Source organism: Chiloscyllium plagiosum, unplaced genomic scaffold, assembly GCF_037043375.1.
Source record: "Chiloscyllium plagiosum isolate Xiang-an unplaced genomic scaffold, Cpla_swu_hap1 HiC_scaffold_13, whole genome shotgun sequence".
NCBI lineage: Eukaryota > Metazoa > Chordata > Chondrichthyes > Orectolobiformes > Hemiscylliidae > Chiloscyllium > Chiloscyllium plagiosum.
Genome location: NW_028270151.1, coordinates 47,383,536 through 47,403,089, shown reverse-complemented (window position 1 = coordinate 47,403,089; position 19,554 = coordinate 47,383,536).

The window sequence follows — 19,554 nt, the reverse complement described above, 5'->3', positions numbered from 1 at the left end:
CTCCCAGCATCCTAAACCCTCATATTCCTTTTTTCCCTGACACCCCTTGTAAAGCTCCGTGGTACTGAGCATCCAAACATTGCCAAATACCACTTAGAGTTACAAATTCTTCTCTCAACTTCATCTCTCAAGCTGTGGCCCTACAATTTTGTCATAGCAACCATTGTACTGCACTGTCCTGTCCACAAAACCTTTATCATCCTTCACTGCAACATTGTAGCCACAAACCCCATACTGGACTTCTTAGGTAACTGCTTTTAATGGGATTGAATTGGATGAAGCCATTGTTCTTTACCTGTAAGTATATTGATACTAGAGACGTTTAATCCCAGCTGCAAATAGAACTTGCTGGTTTGTTCTTTCTTTGTTTTTCCTATTGTTTAATAAAAGAACATTATGAAATGATGGAATCTTTCATAACATCTGATTCTCCCTATTCAATTGGAACAAAATTTCTTGCTTGTTTAGATGCCACTAGAAGAAAAGCTTCAGACAGGGTTAGAAAATCATGTGGCGTTAAAGATGATTAGCATCCCAAATGTCATTTGTTATTGTCACAACAAAAACGACAGCTGCCCACTTAGCTGATGATGAAAAGCGAACATAAATTTACAAATGTATTTACAATGAAGTTTTATTTCCACCTTTATGCCCTCAGAAAGTGTTCCTTTTTTCTTTCCCTCCCACTATTTCTAGATGAAGTGCTGGGATTCAAAACTGGAGCAAGGGAAGCCTTCTGTGTTGATCCTATTGACCTTGGAGTTATGGGTGGGCGAACCTGGGGGTATTTGGGAAAAATGCCTACACATGCTGAAGATGTCCTACCAGGTGCAGGTTCACCTTCTTTGGCTTGAAATTCCACTAGATTGAGGATTGCAGGCAGGGTGAGGGGGCCTCTGGAGTGTAATGAGAGGACATTTCTGGGGTATCGGGTTTGTGCTTCCTCCTCTGGCTATGTGCCTAAATGCACCACTCCACCCCGTTGTGATGAGGGGGCACCTGGAGGAAGCTCAAAGTCACTGTCTCCTGTTGCCATGGTACTGATGCAGTGCATCAATGGCTAGAGCAAAAAAAAAGTATGTCTGTGCACATATCCAGCAAACACTGAGTATGTTGGATCTGGCTCTCCATGGCAATCAACAATCTGTCCATAGAGACAGCCAGATGCTCTCATGGTGGTGCCAGCACAATACAGATGGCATAGGTAGGATCCTCCAACCTTCAATCCAGTTTGCTGAGTGATTCCGACAAAACTGCCTGCTGATCCTATGTCAGCTTGTGCATTTAGATGAAGCAATTAATAGCCAATAATATGGGCATCATCTCCTGCCTATGTTTGGACAGGTACCGGGTCTCCAGCAGTCCTGTGTCTCAGAAACCTGGTGTGTTTCTTCCTCAAATAGCTGCAGAATTCTGCCAGTGATACACTGCCCAAAGTGTGCTCCTGACTCTATTCTCAATCAAGTAAGTACTGAGGTCACAGTATCCGAGGTGATGGAAGGAGTGGAAGATAGCCTTGCTGGTGCATCTTCTGAGAGGTGTGTCTTCTTTTTAAAAAAATTGTTCATGGAATCTAGATGTAGCTGGCTGGGCCAGCATTTATTACTCAGCCCTAATTGCTGCTTGAACTGATGACTTGTCAGAATCATTTCAGAGCGCCGTTAAGAGTGAACCACATCTGGATCACACATGGGTCTGGGTCAGACCAGGTAAAGATGGCAGGTTTCCTTTAGTAAAGGACATTAGTGAACCACATTGGCTCCTATAACAATTAACAGTGGTTACATAATCACAATTCCAGATTTCTAATGATTCAAATGTCAGCATTTACCATGTTGGGACTTAACCCCAGAGTATTAGCCTGGGTCTCTGGATTAATAGCCTAGTGACTGTACCACTATGTCTTCACCTCCCTCTTCCTCAGAGGTGAACAAGGAGATGATGGCCAAAGGGGCAACTCAATTCAGAGTGAGGTTGTGTGGACACCACTCATGCCTGCAGAAAACAAGAGAGGGAATGAGTATGAAATAAAGGATGAATCTTGGGCATGTTAAGAATACATTCACAGTGGCATTTATGGGATACCAGTATACCACTTGGCAAAAATTCTTACTTGATTTTTTAGACATGGAGATCTTGGCCACACCACATGACAGGCTACAGTCATTGCCTGCTAAGTCAGGCATTCTCTTGCACCACTTGTCTTGAGTAAAGGTGCTCCAAGCAACAGTAGGAGTGGTAGACCATGAGCCTTTGTCAGAGGTGGGTCCATTGCCAGAGTTAGACTGAATGTCATTTATAGAGCAAAGATGATGGTACTTACCTGTGTTGAACACAGGTCATTAATATGCTTGCTGTATTGTTGGCTATTCCGCCAGACCATGGACACTGCACTTACCTGGCCACAACTTCAGACCAGGCTGGTAGGGCCTAGTGCTGTGGTGTCTTTTGGCAGGAAACAGGATGGCCCTCCTGCCCACCACCCCAAACATTAGTACCTTCAGATCCTTGTCAGCAAATCAGGGTTCCAACCTGCCTCTATCAACCATTTTTGGGGCAATTCCTGATTTGCTGTGTTTGGACTGCTGCACAATTGGGCTTCAGATGTGGCACTAGTGGCAGAAAATCTGGATGGTCCCAGCAATAGTGAGCACTTCCGCTGCTGGTGATAACAGGAGAGTGCTGTCGTGTGGCATGGTGCATGCATAATGAGGTAAGAACAGTAAATTGCATAAGAAAACCCCCCAGACTCATGGTGACAAATATTGACACTTTGTCCAATTTTGGAAAAGTTTAGCCTAATAAATGTTTCTACTGTGGTCAAATTTTGTTAAGTAGAAAGCCAAAAACAGAATTTGTAAATGCATCGCCAAATGCTCGAGCCCATTTGTGTCTCCTGTGTTGCATATGTACTGAAAACTAGACAGAGGCAATGGGAATATAATTAATCTGTGGACTTCTCATTAGTGAGAGAAGATCCATCTGTTTAAACAAACCTCCTCATTCTCTTTTCTCTCATTAGCCAGATGAATGTAATGCTATAAAAATGATTATAACTGTACATGTCAGCTAAGAATTCTGATATTCTTTGCCAAGCCATATTCTGATATGTTTCTTTTCTCTTATATGTACCGGTAGTTACTGTGTTGAAAATTTACAAGGAAAACAGTTGGATATATATTTCATAATGTGGTAGTTATAAAGGTAAGTGTGGCTAACACAGCACAGGTACTTTGGTGTTTCAGAATTTGCCAGAGGATGGTGCAGCATATATGTTATTATAGGATTATATAGATGTATCAATCTGTACAGATCTCTTGTATCATCTGTGTAACCATGGCATGCCAAATCCATGCACCCTGTCCATCTGGCTAAATGGCTCTTCCTCCAGCAATAATGTTGTGTTTATCTATTAAGTCTATGAGGAGGATGCTTGTAGCTGGAAGTTTCCAAAAATTATGGAGCTATGCATTCAAAATACAGCAGTACATTTTTGATAGATTTTACCAATGGAACTGGCTGGCAAATGGTAAAGTTGTAGCTGCTGTGGGAATTATGGAATTCACTGTGTGCTTAAATTTTCTAGTTTGTGAATGTTGTGCCATTGACTGATATGAAATTATCTTAGAATCAAATCATCTTATTCTATAGCTAGTAATCTGTACTCACTGATTTAAATATTTAATCATTACGCTTTTTATATTTCATTAGAAGTCATAGAACATTTAAGCCGCAGGATTGGCGTACCTCTATGATGCAGTTTACATTTGGAATCAGTCATTTTCTATTAAATTTTAATAACAGTTTCTCTATCCAATTTGTTAATGTGGAATGTAACCATTTCATTTCCTTTCACTGCTTAACCATTTATGGTGGAAACGTACCAAAAGTTTAAGTTCTGAGCTGTGAAGAGATTTATTTGAAAATGAAGCGTGGCTCACACTATGATATATTTTGTAAGATATAAAAATCAACTACTGTGTTATGAATGGTTCCAAGAGATCCTACTGTCTAGTTTTCTTTCAACATTTAAATAGGATATCCTCATTAAAATAGTTATCAAAATTAATTAATGTACAACAAATGTATACTTTGAAACATTGTTACATGTAACAAAAACATTTGATGCCATTTGTTTTTATTGGCAGAACAGCTATTCATGAATTCCCATTGCTCAGTACACTCAGCAGTTAATGTCAGATATAAAAGACATTGACAGCATTAAATGCGTTTTCTTAATGAATAAAGCTATTGTGTGTGAGGTCAAACTTGCCAATTTTTAATCAAGCGACAGAGGCCCAATTACTGAATTAGTATCCAGGCAAACAAGACCTAATTATTACCAAGACTGCAAAATCTTCTTTCTCGAGAGAAAATTGCATATCCTTTACATTGTGTTTAGCAGTCCTAAGAGAGAAAAGTTACTCTTTAGCCTTTGATATTATATGGTTTGTGTTAGAGGTTATGTTCATGCATCAAAATTCTGCTAATGGGGCAAATTTTCTTTTGACAATTTTATGGCAAAATATTGCAAGGGACTATTTCAAGGGAAAGCCATTTTGACACTGCCTGTTAGCTTAGCTGTTTGAGAGAATTGTAGCTAAGACCAGGAAGATCTAATACTAGTTTGTGCCAATTTATCTGCCAGGATGATAGCCCCAATTTGCTTCATTGGAGAGGAGGAGATATCAGCAAAGATTGGCAAGTGACCTTGCTGCAAGTTCATCTGCATGTGTGTCTGATGAGGGCAAGATCAAAATTGTTCTGATTCCCCCTAATTGCTGGATTGCTGTTACACAGTATCAAAGACCACACGTAAGAAATTCTTTCAATACGGAACTGGCAAATATCCATTATCATAAGGAAGAAAATTTGGCGAAAAGCACTTGGAACAAAATTTAAGTACTTTGCTTCACATAAAAAATTGCATGTACTTCATGTTCATTTCACAGAATACATTAACCCAAAATCTTCCAAACTAATTTAGGTAATAACATATTTGTACAGAAATTTGGTAATTTCTTAATATTAGCCATCTGGTCTCTATCATGCAGCTCCTCATTGCTTCTCATGTTCCATCAAGGATTAGTTTTGTTGCCTCATGATAGGCTTTTTGAGTTTTGATTGGTCAGTTCGCTATCTGGTAAAATCATAAGACCATAATAATATCAAAAGATCATAATAAAGTTATCACAGATGTCAGCTGATCTTCAATGTTCCATGTTTTGTTTTTGTTTTTTTTAAGTTTTATATTTCCACATTACTAGTCTTGTGAAAATGCATGAATTGCAAGTTTAAAAACCTCACTGTATACAGTACTGATCAACCTAAAATCTATAGAAAGAGAATACTAAACTTTTTCTGTTTACCATTAACAGGAATTGCATTTTTCAATGTTTGCCATGTTACAATATGAGAGAAAGCACAAGAACTTTATTTAGGAAGTGTGTCTTACACTGCAGAGTTAATCTGCTCAACTGAAAAGCAACTTTCTGACTGAAAATTTAGACATTACATTTGTTGGTCAGCTTGGCAATTTTTTACCAGTTTGAATTGCTGACATGCGATCCACCAAGTTAGAAAAAAAGCAAAAAGGGAGTATGATATTCAACTTATTTTCAGCAGTAATATTTGGTATACATGTAAAAAGAGATTTAAAAGTAGATACAACCTAAATATCATGTATCAGAGATTCTTTTCTTCATAGTTTTAGGCCTATACAAACATGAGGAAAATTGTTAAGTTCAGAAACAGTATTCACGTGGATTTAAACTATAGTTCACAACTGGTTGAGAAGTTCCTTTGTCAGTTTTCTTCTGTTAAAGGCACCCATTCCTCCATAGAGGGTCTGCTTGAGCTCCAATTCTCCGTATACTCCCTCATTATTGCTACCTACTGCGGGAGGTCTCATTACATGCTTTCATCAGGCATTCCTAATGAAGGGCTTTTGCCTGAAATGTTGATTTTCCTGTTCCTTGGATGCTGTCTGACTTGCTGTGCTTTTCTAGCACCACACTATCGACTCTAAACTCCAAACTCCAGCATCTGCAGTACTCACTTTCGCCTCATTATACACTTGTCTGGTTCAGGCTTACTATCATGGCAACAACACAGCAGGCAGTGACTATTTACTAAGCATTTTTGCGGGATGACAATTGTGGCACCATTCTTTTGTTGTATCACCGAGCTGAACAAATGACAAGGGTTGGGATTATATGCAGTGTTTGTTTGGGAGGGCCTTCATGGCGTCTATCTGTACTGGATCCATGTTCCACGCCAGATCACCCACATCATGGTCTAGGTCGGTCAGGTGTTCAGGAGTCATATGGTCAGCATTATTTGTTGCTTCATTTGCCCCCTTCGGCAAGTGATTCCTAAGTTGTCTTCCTGGCTTTAATAGGCCTTCCCACACTGGATACAATCCCCTCAATTTACAAAACACACCACTCCAGAATCCCTCAACATTATCGATCTTCACTTGAGCTATTGCACATTGACATTTCAAGTTCTGCAATAGCACTCAATGAGCTGCCTGCCTCCAAATTATCCATCACACTTTTGGGTGCACGCAAGGCCCTTCTGTGAACCATTTTCTGAGGTTGCTCCCCAGCTACCAGTACAAAACCAAAAACGTCAGGCCACCTGTTTCCAGTGACTTGATGATTCTGAGGGGGTTCAAGGTCTCAAACATCCTGTACCTTATTCCTATATTCCGATTGAGAAGGAATCCTCTTGCATCAATTGGAAAGTTAGTCCTGTCAGCCAAGCGATCATTCAACCTTTTTTCTTGGACAACATCTCAAATGCCCAGATTAGCCTCATAGAGTCATAGAGATGTACAGCATGGAAACAGACCCTTCGGTCTGCGGCTATACAGGACATTGGTTAGGCCACTGTTGGAATATTACGTGCAATTCTGGTCTCTTTCCTATCTGAAAGATGTTATGAAACTTGAAAGGGTTCAGAAAAGATTTACAAGGATGTTTCCAGGGTTGGAGAATCTGAGCTACAGGGAGAAGCTGAACAGGCCAGGGCTGTTTTCCCTGGAGCGTCGGAGGATGAGGGGTGACTTTATAGAGGTTTACAAAATTGAGGGGCATGGATAGGATAAATAGACAAAGTCTTTTCTCTTGGGTCGGGGAGTCCAGAACTAGAGGGCATAGGTTTAGGGCGAGAGGACAAAGATATAAAAGAGACCTAAGGGGCAACTTTTTCACGCAGAGAGTGGTACGTGTGTGGAATGAGCTGCCAGAGGATGTGGTGGAGGCTGGTACAATTGCAACATTTAAAAGGCATTTGGATGGGTATATGAATAGGAAGGGTTTGGAGGGATATGAGCTGGGTGCTGTCAGGTGGGACTCATGATGTTCAGCTATCTAATCACTGATCTAGCCATCACATCAGCAGGAAATGGACCTCTGGATGAAATACGTCTTGTCCAAAGACCTGTGGAAAATAGCTTGTGGATGAGTATGGGGTACTGTATTATGAATAACCAAGTTCTGGGAGGTAATTACATCATTTTTGATTATTCTCAAGAAATAATGGTGGTCATAGGGAATACGGTTGGATCGTTCATGCTATCTATCACCCTCTGGAAAATAAGGGTGCTGTGAGTCTTGGCAATGCCCATAGATCTTGCAAAGTTCCTGCAGGATTTTTCTCTCAAAGTTGTGCCCTTGATTACTTGAATCCAACACAGAGCACCAAAACGGCCAAAGCTATCACATACTGACACTTCGGCTGTATTTGAGGCTTTTTAGTTATGGGTAGGAATAACTGTGTGAACTTGGTGGAAACCTATGTGAATATGTGAATGTGCACGGTACCATTACTGCTGCAACCAAGGAATGTAAAATCCATTACAAAGAGCTCTATACATGTCTTGCTGACCAAGGATCCCATTGTGGGATGAAATTGCTTCCCTGCTTTGGCCAAAATACACATCTATAGTTTCAACATTAGTCATCAATATCAGCAGCCACTTCAGACCAATAACATGACTCTCTGATCAGCACAATGCTTTTTCAGTCCCTTGGTGTCCTGCTTGATCATGAACTGCCACCAACACTCGATGTGAAAGGTTTACCTGGAGTGGAATTCTTAAAATGCATCCAGGAGAGCTGCTTAAGCCAATATGTAGAAGTCCCTACAAGAGAAGGGCCTTGCGTTTAAATTTAGCTGAGGAAGTTATGGGTTTCTTCTCTTTCTTCTTCTCATGAAAATTATAAGACCAAAAGACATAGCAGCAGAAACTAGCCAATTCAGCCCATTGAGTCAGCGCCACCATTCAATCATGGTTTCTCAACCCCATTCTCCTGCCTTCTCCCCATAATCCTTGATTCCCTTGATACTCAAACGTATCTATCTTAGTCTTATATATACTCAATGATTTGGCCTCAACTTCTGTGGCAAAGAATTCCATAGATTCTGGTTGAAGATGTTTCTCCTTATCTCCATTCCAAAAGGTCTTCCCTTTACTCTAAGACTGTGCCTTCGTTTAGTCTCTCCTACCAATGGAAACATCTTCCCAATATCCACTCTTCCAGGCCATTCAGTGTTCTGTATGTTTCAATTAGATCCCCCCACCACCATCCTTCTAATCTCTATTACGTATAGACCCAGAGCCCTCAACCGTTCTTCATATGTTAAGCTTTTCATTGCTGGGACCATTCTCCTGAACCTCTTCTGAACACACTCCAGGGTCAGTACATTCTTCTTCTTGAAACATGGCGCCCAAAACTGTGCAAAATACTCCAAATGTGGTCTGATCAAAGCCTTATGGATCCTCTAAGCACATTGCTGCTTTTATATTCAAGTCCTCTCAAAATAAATGCCATCATTGCACTTGCCTTCCTAACTACTGACTCAACCTACAAGTTTACCTTGAGAGAATCCTGGACTAAAACTCTCAAGTCTCTTTGCACTTCAGACTTCTGAATTTTCCCCCATTTAGAAAATAGTCCATGCCTCTATTCTTCCTACCAAAGTGCAAGACCTCACACTTTCCCACGTTGTACTCTATCTGCCGCTTCTTTGCCCACTGTTCAAACCTGTCCAAATCCTTCTGCAGCCTCCCTGTCCTCAATGTTATCAACCCTCTACCTAACTTTCTACCATCTGCAAACTTAGCCAGAATGCCCTTAAATATGATTTTATGAATTCCTTCATCTAGATCGTTAATGTATAAATTCACCCCAACTAATTACCGCCTCAAAGGACAGAATTTGTTTTCCCATTGGATTACAAATACTATTTTCTTTCTGCTTCTCCCACACACTCACATCGTCTGCCTCAGTGCAACTTCCTCCTTAAGCTTTCCCTTTCTTTCTCTTTCGAGCTCTGCCTCCTTATTTTCAAATCTATCAAAGCACATCTTCCTGGTCAACTCATAATCTCTCCATTTATAACTCTGTGTCCAATTCTTCATTTGTTTCTACTTTATATATTATTAACACGTGATATAAATGGAAGTTGTTAATGCTCCACCAGCCTTCAGCTTGCCCAGGAAAAAGAAGCAAAGATAGCAGGATTGTTTATTAAGTAACATGTTAAATTCTTTAGCAAAAAAACCTGCTTCTAGCACTTGGAGCTTTTGTATCAGATTTGAGAATGACCTGGAGTTTTAAGTAACCAGCACTTCTTCCCTCTCTGAAAATAACTCATATTTTTGGATGAGTTAAAACTCTGGAAGTCATTGATTTTCACTCTATGTTAGTAGAAATCGGTTTGTTCTTTTATGTTGCTATTATTGTTTTAAAACAAACCTAGTTAATAATATCTAGTTGACACATTGATCAAGAATTATTCAAAAGAAAGCTGGACTGACTAAGCTGAGAAAATATAAAGAAAACAGATTTCCACTGAACAGCTTTTTGAAATCATTCATGGGATATGGGCATCACTGGGTGGGCCAGAATTTGTTGCCCATTCCTAGTTGCCCTTGAGAAGGTGGTGATGAGCTGGCTTCTTGAACCTGCAGTCTACATAGCCGATTCACAATGCCATAGAGAAGAAATTCCAGAATTTTGACCCAATACAATATCCAATACTTCAATGATAAAATGTATATAAAATGCATAAACTAACATTTTAAACAAAAATAAAGATTTGACCAAAGTACTATTAATAAAATAAAATTGGTGGGGAGAGGAGAATTGGGGATGATTGGTGGGCTTAGCACTGTTCGTAAAAATTTTGAAAAGCAGCAGAAGTGCAAACTCTTTAAATATTCCTTCCAACTGATTTTGTTTATATAGACTACAGAAATTCATGGAGCTCACAGATATGATTTCTTCAAGCTGCATTACTACAATATTTGCTTGTACAGATCAAACAGCACAACTAATTATGGAAGAGGAAAGACAGTACAGCAAAAGGAATTCCCCTTTTGGCAACTGAACTCTTTCAAAATTTGAATTTGTGATTGAGAGTCTGTAAAATAACTAATACAAGATCAATAACTTATAAAAATTAACCTGCTGTCGATCCCTGTTTTATTATCCTGGAAAAAATATTTGTGGAACATTTACCACATTCCTCTGAAATGCTTGCCAGAACTGTGTTGCTATAAATGCACTCAATGCAGATCATATATTCCATATTAATGCTTCTAATGTTCTAAGTTTAGAACCTATATAAAATAACATCAACATTTGCATGTGTTATATGATAGTTCTCAGGAGCTCTCCATTGAATGAACAAAGTTTCTAAGGGAATATTTGAAATGCATTTTCAGTATTGACTTATAAATTGATAAGCAAAATGTCTTTAAAGTCAATTAAAATAATCTTTTTTTTTCCAAAATAAAAACAATATTTGAATCTTATCAAGAGGAAAATGTTGGTACCAACCAGAAGCAAAGTTGGTAGGATAACAAAGACCTGCAATAAGCTGTAGGGGATCAGAAAATACAAAAAAACAGAGGGTTGAAGATGGTGAGATAAATTACTTCCTCAGTTCCCCCAGCTACTTGACAAATGGAATTTCCCATTCAACTTTAGAGGAAAAGTACAACATAGCAAAATACAACAGAGGACACTGTCTAACTTAAAAAAAACTCAAGCAGCATAGTGTTACACAAACATCTTAACCAGAGACAGAGCCTCCGTAATGTTACATTGCACTTAATTTAGCTCAGGACAGTCACATCTTTAACTACAAATGTTCAGTGTAACATAAAAGATTATTTTTGATTTTTTTTGCTTACTATAAAGAAAATTATTTACTGGTAGAAAATTTATTGCCATAGTTTTACCTAAAAAATGTAAGAGTGTGCAATTATATAGAGATGTCATGTCTCACTTTACAAAAAGCAGTCATTAAATGAATGTATGCCAAAACATAAAGGGGAAGTTCAAAGGGATGATTGAAAGCTTGCCCAAAATGAGAAGTGAAAAGATAAAAAAAATTAGGGAAAGAACTACAGAGAGTTGGACCAAAACGACTAAAAGCTTTTGAAGAGGAATATGATGGGGAGGACTGTTTGATGAAAGACAAAAACAGCAAAAGAATGTGCTTTGCAAGAGGAGGAATAACTGGACAATATTGCGCTGATCTTCAAATCCTTGTGCATATAAAGCAATCATCCTTCTGACTTCTCTGTACGGCTCTGAAATTTTGAAAATGTATAGATGCTACCTCAAGTTCCATTATAATTGTTTTAGATGGATTATCCACATCAGCTGGGAGAACAGACATATTAGCATCAGCATCTTTGAAGCAGCCAATAGCACCAGCATCAAGTGAAAGACAATTTAAAACAGGGGATACAATTCTAAAGAGGATGCAGGAGCAGAGGAACCTGGTGTATATGTGCAAAGATCACTGAAGGTGGCAAGAAAAGTGGAGACAGCAATTAGCAAAGCATACAGTATCCTCAGATGTAACAATAGAGGCATAGAGTACAAAGCGAAGGAGTGATTTTGAAATTGAATGAGATATTTGTCAGTACAAAATCCTTTCATGATTCCAGTATAAATTTCTATATCGAGCAATGCTAGAGATGGCATACTAATCAAAGCCTGCTCAATCTGCATACATGCCTTTACCAGATCATCCAGATCTAATGCCTTTATTGGTCAGGGAATTGAGTACAAGCATCAGGATGTTATATTGTAGCTTTTTAAGACTTTGGTTTGGCCACACATAAAGTGTTGTGTTCAATTCTGGTTGCCACTTTACAGGAAAGAAATGGAAGCTTTGGAGAGTGTGCAGAAGATGTTTACCAGGATGCTGCCTGGATTAGAGGATATGAGCTATAAGAGAGGCCAGAAAACTTCTGGTTGTTTTCCCTGGAGTGGTAGAGGCTGAGGGGAAACTTGATTGAAGTCTAAAACATTATGAGTGCATAGATAGGGTTGACAGTCAGAATTTATTCCTAGAATTGAAATGTCAAACACTTGGGGGCACGCATTTAAGGTGAGAGGGGGAAAGTTCAAAGGAAATGTGAGGGGAATTTTTTTTACACAGAGTTGTAGGAATTTGGAACGTGTTGCCAGGGGTTGTGGTGGAGGCAAATATGATCGGGGTGTTTGAGACTTTTAGATATGCACATGAATATGCAAGGAATGGAGCGAAATGGACCAAGGGCATGCAGAAGGGAAATTTGGAGTCTGTTCGGCACAACATTGTGGGCCGAAGGACCTAGTCCTGTGCTGTACTGTTTTATATTCCCCTGGAATCCATCAATTCTAAGAGAGAAGTTCTGCCTTAAACAGATGCTGTATGAATTTTACCAATGATGTGAAGTCATAGATAAAATTCTATCAACAATTAAAGTATGCTAAGGCTTTCCTACCTCCACTTACATTTATGGGTTAGGGCATATTACAGTTATGATACATATACACCAGGTTTCTCAGCTTCTGCACCCCCTTTAGAATTGTACCCCCTGTTTTAAATTGTCTTTCGCTTGATGCTGGTGCTATTGGCTGTTTCAAAGATGCTGATGCTAATATGCCTATTCTCCCAGCTGATGTGGATAATCCATCTAAAACAATGTTAATGGGTCTTCTCAAGAGCCTTGAGGTGGCGTCAATGCATTTTCAAAATTTCAGAAGTCAAGAGGATGATTGCTTTATATACAAGGTTCTGGGTATGAGCGCAATATCGTCCAGTTATTCCTCCTCTTGCAAAGGTCTTCTTTAACTGTTTTTGTCTTTCATCAATTGCCTGACATATACTTTGGCAGATGTTTGTCTTTGGTATTGGACAACTGTGCCATCTTAAGATTATCTTAAAGTCCATGTCAAGACGCAGGCTAATGCTCTGCAATATTCAACATCAATCCTAGGTGCTATCAGGATCTTGTCTACACAAAATAAACCAATGCAATCATAGAAGCCAGGTCCATCAGTGCAAGGACCTTCTTAATCATGTGACAGGATGTATACAAACTAATGCTGTGGGCTGCTGGTCCAAAATATTGTTTATCCCTACAGTGAAGAAAAGCTTCGTCTGTGATTCTGGGATTAAAAGTGAAACCGTTAGTGGTGTCTAAAACTGTACATATACTATTGTCTGGGTTTAATTTATTAAAAGATTTGTGGGAAATGATGTAATTATTCCAACCTGTATGATCAATTGTCAATCTATGACTTTTGTCTGGTTTCAGGACTGGCTATAGAGTCATGGGAGGATATTCTTTGTAATACCCCTCTCTCTAGTAGCTTTTTTTAACTGGTTTCTCAACAGTTTGTTATGACCAGATCCTGAATGAAATTCCTCAATTCATTCTGGTTAACACTCAGAATACCAGGCTATTCCACTGGAGCTTTTTCTTTCAAGTGTACAATTTGAAAATTAACCATATTGCTGAGAAATCAAAAGTGCTTGCAGACTCCTTGTCCAGAATTTAAAAGGAACCCAGTTAGATTTGGTGTAGAGGTGATATCTAACTCAACATCAATTCCTCTTTGGAAAAGTCAACTCATGTTCTTTTGCTGTGGATTGTCCCAAAAACGTAGCCAATAGGCACTTGGAGGTGCTGTCTGACTAACCTAAATTGGGGGTCAGTTAACCCTGAAGATAATTCCTAACTTGAGGTTGCCTTTTATAAATTTGCAGAACTTTTCTGGATCTTTCTAATCACATATTTAAATGCCAGATGTGTTAATTCTGTAAAAGCTCTCTTTGCCAATGGCAAATTAAGTTTTTAAAACAGGACTATCTATCAATTTATCTGTAAAATAAAGCTGATTTGCATTGTTTGCACTTTGTAATTCAGTAAAGGTATCACTTGTTATCCCAGTTCATCACTAAGTGTTTGCTTTCATATATTTTTCAGGGATTTCCTCCTTTTTAGAAGTAAAATACAGTTCAATGTTTGTCATTTTTTTCCCTACATGGACTGCAGCTGTTGTACTAGAATTTGTGTATCCTGATGCACTACAGCAAGGTTTTGTTCCCAATTAGCCACTGACTAATCTTGTTCCACAAATTGCTTTGAGTTGTTCAAATCTTGTTGGCTTTGCTTCATATGATCGTTGAGTTTCATTTTGAAACTTTTGATCTTACACCCTGGATTATTTTAATTATGTCAAAATTTTAGGCTTTTCTTAGTCCAGTATGTTTTCTCATTCCTATTCCATTGTAATAAATTTCTAATCTCTTCAGCTTTGTTTTCTTTGAAGTCTGGGCTTTTTCTATTTGCTGTTCCAGGCGTTGTTTGGTTTTCTCTAAATCCTACTTGCATTCTTTCATTAGTGCATCATTGCTGGCATTTATTTCTGAAAGACCTGTCACATGAGTGATTTGCATCATCTTGTGTGTGCTGCGCATTTTCACCTGTTTTTACAGGTCTGTCATTTTATCCGGCATCAATTTTGTGCTAAAGCTAATGTTTCTGTCACTCTTATACTAAATATTTTTATGTGGGAGTTGGTTCAGATCTTCCTGTAACCCTGTAATACGTCCAATTTTCATTGGATTGATGATATCGAGTTTGTGCTTCATTCTGCTCCCTATTTTTTTCTATTTCTTCATTCATCCTTGTGAGTGAAGCAGAAGTAGCCCCTAAATAGCTCATCTCACAGATGATATTCTCAAGTTTGGATTTGCCCTGAGCTAATTGATCAGCCTTTTCCTCTTGAACTTGCACTTCTTTCAATCTCAGACAGCTGAGATTTTAGCTCCACTAACTCAGCAGAAGTGAAATGTTTCATTCATCTTTCGTATATTCAGTTCCTCAAGAGTTTCTTGAGTAATCTGCTGTAGTTTCTGTTGTGTCTCTAATGTCGGATTGATTCAATGGATAGTGACGAGGTAGGTTAAGGTATGCTGTGTGCCTGCTATTGCTGATTCAGCAATGTCTACAATATAGATCTTTGCAATGTCGAGATGATCACATTGTATTTGCACATGGTGCTATACATGGAATTGAAATGTTGAATGTTCTATATTCATAGGCTCTATCATGGAATTCCAATGCCTGTGGGCACATTTTTGTTTAATTTGCATAGGTACTGTATTTAACTTCGAACAGTTTGTTGAGATTGATGTTTTCTATGGGAATGACAGTATGAAACATGTGTTCATCACTATGTGTCTTCTCATGTGCATCGCCAGATTCTGGATTGTTTACCACTTCATTCACATTCCTCTGATGGGATACTAGATGGTGTTGAAAGTACTCCTTATAGATAATCATTTGTCCTGTGCCCAGCCCTTTTGTAGCTGTACCACTGATTCTTTTTGTGTCATGCTCTATAAAACTGCTTCAAAATTGAGTGTTTTTCGGTGCATTGAGAAAGCCACTATTTCCACATGTCTCACTGTGGTTAGGTGCTCCAATTTTAGATTAGATTAGATTACTTACAGTGTGGAAACAGGCCCTTCAGCCCAAAAAGTCCACACCGACCCGCCGAAGCGCAACCCACCCAGACCCATTCCCCTACATTTACCCCTTCACCTAACACTACAGGCAATTTAGCATGGCCAATTCACCTAACCTGCACATTTTTGGATTGTGGGAGGAAACCGGAGCACCCGGAGGAAACCCACACAGACACGGGGAGAATGTGCAAACTCCACACAGAGAGACGCCTGAGGCGGGAATTGAACCCAGGTCTCTGGTGCTGTGAGGCAGCAGTGCTAACCACTGTGCCAATTATTGTGTCAAATGTGAAATTTGCACTTAGAACTTGTAAACTCCATCAACGTGTGTGGCTCACTTCATATTTATGTCCGTCCTTTGGTAATTATTCAATGCTATGTTTTCACTTTGTCTAGCAAAGCTTTCTGGAAAGCTGTCATGGGGACGGATGCTACCACTGACACAACAATTCATTTTGATATCTCCCCTTTTGAAATTTATAATGAACTCTTTGCTTTGCAACCGCTCATGAACAGAACCATAAATTCCATAGGCTTCTGTTTAAACGGTATGAATTCTAATTGATGAACATGGAAGTTAGTCTTATAATGTCGTCTTTTTCAGAATCTTTTAGCTCTGTTAATCCTAATATTAAGTTTGTGCAGTCCATTATTCCCAATTAACAAGTGAACCTTAGTAGCTTGTTTTTGTTTCTGCATGAGACACAACTGAATCTAGAAATTATGCTTCTGCAAACATTTTAAATTCTGTTGGAAGATCTGTTGTGCTCCAACTGAATGAGAACATTTTGTGGACATTCTGACAATATTCTTTTGGTCTTTTCTTTCATGCTACCATCTGACATACACCCTGATCACTTTCTCAGGTAATTAAACTGACCTCTCAATGAGGATTTGTTTGTTTACCAGCAAACTGTGTTTTCAATATTCTCTGACGATGTAATGAACAAGGCCATTGAGGGTTTCTCATATATTTCAGCAAAATGCAGGACTGTTGACCATGTGTCTTACTTATGGATTAACCTGCTCGCTGGTGCATGATATACCTCACCTGCATGAAGCTTTCCAGCATGGTGTACCATGTCATTTTACTGATAATAACTTAATAATCAATCCATTATTAGGGATTGATTAACTCCCTGAATTACTTTATTTAAGACACTAAAACATTTATAAGTCATGAAGTCAACACTTCTGCAAACCACCTGAATCCTTTGGGTGTGCTTGCAAATGACAGCACATTACCTAGCCAGCAGATGTACAACATTGTACCCACATAGCACATATAGTACTTAAAACTGAATTCTCTTAAAGACAAGGTACCACATACTTGAGATACACTCTCTGAATTTGGGTCTGTCATGACTGGAGTTTAGTTTAATTTGATGTCATTTTCTTCGGGTAAAGCAGGAGAGGTCTGTTTCCCATATGACCATTCTTATTCCTTAGCTGAATAGGAAGTAGACCTCTCCTATTTGCCATATGGTCATTCCTTATCTCACCTGGTTTATTTTGAGAGCAGTAGTATTCCCTGGTTATCCAAGGAACCATGATTCTGGTGTTGACATAATCTTTAGTTACTTTACCCATTACCTTGTTTTTTGGTTTCAAATTAGTGCACCAGCTTCTCATCCCAAATGCCAATTTCCATATCTAATATGCGGTAAAGTAAATTACTCATGTGTCACTTGACATTTGAAGCAATACCAGTGACTGAGCCTTGAAGATCGAACTGTTCTGGTGAACAGCGATCATTTTCAAGTTTGCATGAGGCAAGAAATCAACAATTCTATTTAAGCATATGAACATATGAAAGGAAGAAGATCATTTTGGTTATCCAGAAGAATTTTCAAAAATGCAGAGATTTTCAGTGCATATTTTATGAGGGTGGGGCAAACTCCTTATGTATATTTAAACACAAGAGATAGATAGATAGATAGATAGATAGACTGACAGACTGATTGACAGATTGATTGATTTGTGATCAATAGAGGAATCAAGGGTTGTGGGTAAAGGGCAGGGACGTGTGGGATCAGCCATGATCCCTTTGAATGACAGAGTAGGCTTGAGGGACTGAATGCTGGAAAAGCACAGCAGGTCAGGCAGCATCCAAGGAGCAGGAGAATTGACGTTTCGGGCATGAGCCCTTCTTCAGGAATCGTGATTGCTGAAGATTCCTGGTGATTTCTGAAGAAGGGCTCATGCCTGAAACGTCGATTCTCCTGCTCCTTGGATGCTGCCTGACCTGCTGCGCTTTTCCAGCAACACATTTTCAGCTCTGATCTCCAGCATCTGCAGTCCTCACTTTCTCCTTGAGGGACTGAATGGCCTACTTCTGTTCCTATTTCTTACGGCCCTAAATTTTGCATTGTATTGACCCAGCAATACATTTAGGAGACAGTGAGGACTGCAGATGCTGGAGATCAGAGTTGAGAGTGTGATGCTGGAAAAGCACAGCAGGTCAGGCAGCATCTGAGGAACACAAGAGTCAATATTTCAGGCATAAGCCCTTCTGCCTGAAATGTCGATTCACCTGCTCCTTGGATGCTGTCTGACCCGCTGTGTTTTTCCAGCACCACACTCTCAACCCAGCAGTACATTTGAACATACTGTTTGCTTCTCTTATGACAATGTGATACTGTTTGTATAACCTCAATATTTCATCATTATGATACAGATCGTTCTGTTATAATGCGCATTTCGTCAACACTAATTTGCTGTGACATAATTGAATTGTGGCCGCCGTTTCAAAAGTGTGAAATTTTAAAATGCGTGTTGGCTGTAATGAGATTACAGTGCCAACACTTTAAGCGCAATTTCTAAAGCATGACTTTTCTAACATGCATGGTTGCACGAGAACGCAACTATCGCGTTATAGAAGAACTGACTGTACTGAACTCCTACTCCTATTTTGTAATCATATTCTTGCATGGACACATTGAAATATTTGCTGTATTTACTCTGAAAAGAGCTGGATGCTTGCTTTTTTATTCTCATACTCTTTTAGCATAGATATAAAATGCAGGGGAGGAGAAGATTGTAAGAGTTTGGGGTAAGGCTGGTATTTGCTGTCAATATAAATTTTCCTGCTTAAATAGTGAGTATGGGAAAAAAAACACTACCGCAAAGGATAGATTGTTTTTAGGGGGTTAAGGTTTCATTTGTTTATCAGTGTGCAAAGCCACCCACAGGCTGAGCAAAACCTAAAGATGTGACCTGGATGGCCTGGTTATCCATCAGTGCAATGTGGCATATTTATCATTGCAGTCTTCTGTTTTTGTACAACAGATTATGAGCTCAGGGTTACTACGAATGTTATAAGCCCAATAAGTCCTGAGAGTTTCTGCCTTGAAAGTGCAACTCGTCAGCATGCTGCACTTTCTTGAAATGAATAGAAACCTATTTGTCTCATCTGAATTGAAAAGAAGGTACAAACACTGATAAAAAGAAGTTGGATTTGTCTATGAATTAAGACACTCTGAAGTGTTTTGCTGTTTGATGTGTCTAACACTGACAATCCCCAGAACATACACTAAAAGTATGCTGTTTAAAAGGTTTCCAGCACAAAAATTGGCACTTTGTAACTGTTCCAAATGACTGTTGGAACTGTGCTAAATTCCTAACCATGCAGCCATTCTGTCTCCATCTGTGAACTCTCAACTTTCCTGATCAACTGCTTACTTGCAGAGAATTATCAAACCTGCCACAATGTTTTGGATT